This window comes from Ailuropoda melanoleuca, chromosome X (genome assembly GCF_002007445.2).
Source record: "Ailuropoda melanoleuca isolate Jingjing chromosome X, ASM200744v2, whole genome shotgun sequence".
NCBI lineage: Eukaryota > Metazoa > Chordata > Mammalia > Carnivora > Ursidae > Ailuropoda > Ailuropoda melanoleuca.
In genome coordinates, this window is record NC_048238.1 from 110,711,492 (window position 1) to 110,716,432 (window position 4,941).

General features: G+C 54.8%; 1 protein-coding gene across 1 annotated transcript in view; it reads left to right on the plus strand.

Moving 5' to 3' along the window:
* The first annotated feature begins 362 nt into the window (after positions 1–362).
* The window catches only part of ZFP92 (ZFP92 zinc finger protein), a 9,236-nt gene continuing 4,657 nt past the window's right edge, over positions 363–4,941 (plus strand). Inside the window, exon 1 of the mRNA XM_034649062.1 lies at positions 363–767. The gene's annotated coding sequence lies outside the window, so the exon portion shown is untranslated. The remainder of the gene's footprint in view (positions 768–4,941) is intronic.

Below are 4,941 nucleotides of genomic sequence, written 5' to 3' on the forward strand. Positions count from 1 at the left end.
CTTAAGGGCGCTAGTTTTTTTACTGGGTGCCCTGCAGTGTCCCATGGATCCCAAACGTTGAACAGATGACTGGATGGACGTAAAGCCCCAGGGTCTGACCTATGGGAGGTGCTTGGCCAATGCTGTCCCTCCCCTGTCCCTTAGGGGGACCGCGGCGGACTGACCACTGCTACCCAAGTCCTCGAAGCAGCCCAGATGGGAAGCAGAAGTGCCCCAGCGCGCGCGGGGAGTCAGCCCCGAAACCCCGTGGGACGCGCCAGGACCCGCGCGGGGCCGGGCCGTCCTCCCGCCGCGACGCGCATGCTCCATGCCCCCCACCCCCCGCGCCGGGTTCCCACGCCGCCGCCGCCCCGGCCCCGCCCGCTCCCCGCCAGCGTCCCGGCCCTGCTTGTCGGCTCCGGACAGACGACGGGCGGCTCGCAGAACGCGCCTCCCGAGGGCAGTGCCCAGGGACCAGGCCGAGACCCGTCAGTGAATCCCGCCATCTCCTGGGGCCGCTGTCCCGGAGGGCTTCTCGGAGGCGGCAGCCTTGGCCTCGGGCCTGCCAGAGGCGGGCGACGGGGCGGGGGAGGCGAACAGCCCGGCAGCCCTTGGAGCCCCAGTACGCCGGCCTGGCAGGGCTGCTGCGACCCAGAGCGGGGCCCCTTCTCGGCAGGTGGCGAAGGGGCTAGGGCGAGGGCCCCGGGAAAGGCAGTGTTGCCCAGTTTCTCTCCTTTGTGTTTCGCCTCTGACCCTGGGGCTGGCAAGAGAGCACCGGCTACTGGCGGGTAAGTTTGGATTTTTGCGCCTCTGTGTTTGAGAGCGCTGGGCAGGCTGGCGTTGTGAGGTCGCGGCCCCCCTGCTTAGGAACGCCTGGCGAACTCAGCAGGTACAGGCCGTGAGGGTCCCAGACGTATTCCTGTGGCTATCAAAGGTGGGGGGGGGGTTGTGCCCCTTGGTGGTGAGGAGCACACCAGGAAGAGGCGTAAGGAGAGGAAGCCAGGTGTGGGATGGAAGGCCCTCAAGAACAAGAGAGAGAATGAGCTGAGCTGCGCGGGGGGTGGGGGTGGGGGGGGGTGCGGACGGACACGACTAGTTGTAGCAGTCCTCCCGTCCAACAGATACTCGCTGAGCAGCCAGTGTGGGCCAGGCTGCTGCAGGCATGTGAGGGAACAAAACAGCAAAACTCGCCCCACGGTGGGTCCAGTTCTAGTGGCAGGACACAGACAATAAACAGCGAACAGTTCAAATTCAGAATTATAGAGTGTGTTAAATGGTGGTAAGTGCCATGGGGAAAATAGAGGAAGGAAGGTAAGGGGTTGGGTTGCAAGTTTAAGTAGTGTGGTCAGGTGGTGATATTTCTGGAAAATTGAAGGGGATGAGAGAGTATTCCACGGAGAGGAAACAACCAGTGCAAGGGCCCTGAGGTATGAGTGGCATGGTGTGTGGGAGGGAATGCTCAGAAGACGGTGTGGCAGGAGTAGGGAGCAGGCGGGTGGGAGGAGGGGAGGGCCAGGTCAGAAAAGGCCATGTGGGTCAGACGGGCACCCCAGGGAGGGCCGTGAGCAGGGAACAACAGAACCCCATTAGGAGGTAGCCCTATTTATGACCAGTTCAGCCTGTGCCCCCCGCCCCCCCCCAGGGCAGGGGAAACACCAGTTGCAAGGATGATCCTCAGAGGGCTTTGCTGGGTCAGGCAGCGTGGAGGCCCTGGGGCTGACCTGTGGCCTCCCTAGGCCCTGGGTCCTCAGGCCTTTCCACCAGGTGGGTGGCAAGTGATGTGGTCCCCGGGGAAGAGTACTGGAGGAAGGGGGAGATTGTTGGGCTCTTGAATTGCCAGACCTCAGAGGAAGTTTCCGCGGGAAGGAAGAAGCCCGACTGCCGAGGCTCTGCGTCACTCCTAGTAGATGAAACAGCCCCCTTCCTGATCCTGCCTGTGTGGGGCTGCTCATGGCCTTTCCAGTTGTTTGTTTGTTTGTTTTCTGTTTTCTTTTTCTGGGGAAAGAGCCCCATCTCGTGGTCTTCTGTAGGCATCAGCACTGAAGCCCCCTGGCTGCCTCTCCCTTTTTTGAGCCATGATGCATTTCAGTTGGCAGCGCTGTTCCTCTCCTCCCCCAGGGGGGTGGCTCCACATGCTCAACTTTACTTGGGCCAGTCAGCAAGCACAGTGGCATTCTGCTCCCCTCCTTACGGTGGACCAGCCTTGGAGGAGGCTGGCAGACGGCACCTACTTACACAGGCCGATAGGGCCTGCCTGGCTTCTTGCCTGGGCACCTCTGTCTGATGGACCTTCCCCTGTATGCCTGGTGTTGGGTTTCAGGGAGACCTGAGTTTCGGGGCCTGGAATCATTCTTCGGCTTCTCCCTTGCTCTGGTGACCCACCAGGGTCTGAGGAGAAACCACTCTCCAGTTCCACAGTCTCCTTCCTGATTCTTCCTTAAGCACATACCCAGGAGTGCCACCCCATTCCTACCTGGGCGTTACTTGGCATTAGGGTCTGTGAGGACAGCTTGCCATATCTTTCTTTCCAGGATTTGAAAGTATGTTGACTTTGGGAGACTGGGTCCCAAGGATGGACCCTTGGGTGTGACCACTTCGCATGGCTGGCGCCTGGATGCACCTTGTGGCTTTGAGCTTCTTTGTTGGTCTCTGTCTACAGGCTAACCCTGCCCATAGTGTGTTTCTCTCAGGAAGTCATAGCTCAACAATCTTCTCTCTCGGGGGCTTGGAAGGGACCCCAGCGTGTTGGGGGGGGGTGGCTAGAGATAACATGTCTTCCTTTCGATTTGCATAGTTTCCAAAATGGATCATGACCTGGCAGTACGGTCGTGGTAAGGAATAAAGAAATTTGTGCTATTTTTCGGAACATTTTGGTGGTGGCCTGAAAAGCCTTGCTGTTATCAGTATTCTCCCCCCCACACACACACACCTTTAGCTTGTGCAGGTCCCCCGGTGGCTGATGGCGTGTCATAATGAAGCATACGTAACCTGTGGACATCAGAAGGATTACTTGACAGTGACACGTTTTGCCCCCCGTCTTTTATTGAGATGGGATTCACATAACATAAAATTCGTCACCTTAGAGCCAACAGTTCGGGGGTAATGAAGAACATTCACAATGTTAGGCCACAACCAACTCTTTCTAGTTCCAGAACCTTTCCATCCGCGCAGAGAGAAACCCCTTCCGTGAAGCAGTTGGTCCCAACGCCCCCCCCTCAGCTGCTGGCACCCACTGATCTGTTCCCTGACCCTCCAGATTTACCTGTGCTGGAGGTGTCACACATTTTATAAGACTTAAAGATTTCTTGATGGCAAATCACAGGTCAGTGACATTTCGAGCGATGAAAGGCAGAATTCTTTGTTATAGCTCCGAAGGAGAGGAGGCAGCCACGTGGCAGGAGTGGGGGGCGCACCTGGGGTAGGGGTAGATAGTTTCTGCAGGGTCCCTGTGCATTGGCTAATTTGGATGATTTCTTAGGCTCTGGGGCATGGCGGCTGTCCCTAGTTGTCTGGTACCTGGCCCTAGAGTGTGGGAGCCTGATAAGGGGGGATTGGAGGAACGTGTTTAGTGGTCCCAGAGAGAGGGGCCCCAATAGGGGAGATAGTAGGAGTGGGGTGCTTAGCAGACTGCCCAAGAAAGGCAGAGAAAAGAGAATTTTTAGACATAATTCCAAAACTAGGTCAAGACAGCTCTTGTGAAATATTAGATTACATCACATAAATGGAATCATCCAGGATGTGGCCTTTTGTGTCCATGTCTGGCTTTTTTCACTGGGCATGACGTCTCCAAGGCTCATCCATATTGTAGCACGGATTAGTACTTCACTCTTTATGGCCAAATAACATTCCATCATGTGTATAGACCACGTTTTGTTTGGTCATTGCCTTAGGTTCTTCCCGCCTTCTGGCTTGTCAATCAGGCTGCAGTTAACCTGGGTGCATTCGTTTTGATGTGAATACCTGTTTTCAGTTCTTTTGAATATATACTCAGGAGTGAAATTCCTGACTCATGTGGTAACTATGTTTACTTACTGAGGGACCACCCGCTATTTTCCCTTTTACGTGTGAATGCCTTTAAGCAGACAGACAAACACAACAAATAGTCGAACAGAGCACAGGGGTCCACTTCGCAAGGCTGCCAGAGGCCTCCAGCTTACCTTATTTGCTTGTTTCTCTCTTTCTTTGTTTCCCCTTTCCTTTCCCCCTCCCTCCTTCTCTCCATCTCTCTCTCCCCTTCTCTATTTCCTTTGGTTTTACTGAAATATTTTAAAGTAAGTGTACATGCCATTTTCTCCCTAAGTGCTTCAAGAAGGACATTTCCTTCCATGACCTGGCGCCATTATCCATCCAACACATGAGCAGCACTGGCTCCACAGTCCCCCCTCCAGGCCCCCAGTGCCTTTGACGCCTCTATCCTGCATGCCAGCATCTCCTCAAGGACTCCCGTTGCACTTGACTATTGGCCATGTACATCTCTTTTCCTCTAGAACAGTCTCTCTTCCCAGCCTCCTCTTTCGCCCATGACGCTCATACGCAGAGGAGACCGGGTACACCCCACCTTCTAGATTGGGCTGGTTGCTTCCTTGTGGTGTTTAAGTGGCTCCTCTGTCCCCAAGATCCTTTATAAACTGAGTGTGGGTTCCCAAGGCTGCATTAGAATGGGGTCAAGCTTTGGCAAGAGCCTCACGCCTTCCCCATGGTGGCATTCCTACAGCAGGTATGTCCCGGCTCTGTCCAACTGGTAGGTTAGCTTTCTGTCTCGTGACCAGTAGTAAACAGGGGAAGACATTTGACATCACGTGGCTATCCACTTTCTCTAGATCTTTCACACAGTGGTTTTAGTGTCCACTCTACCGTAAGGGATTCCTTCTATCTGATTAATACACATTTCTTTTTTTTAATGATTTTTTTATTATATTATGTTAATCACCATACAGTACATCCCCGGATTCTGATGCAAAG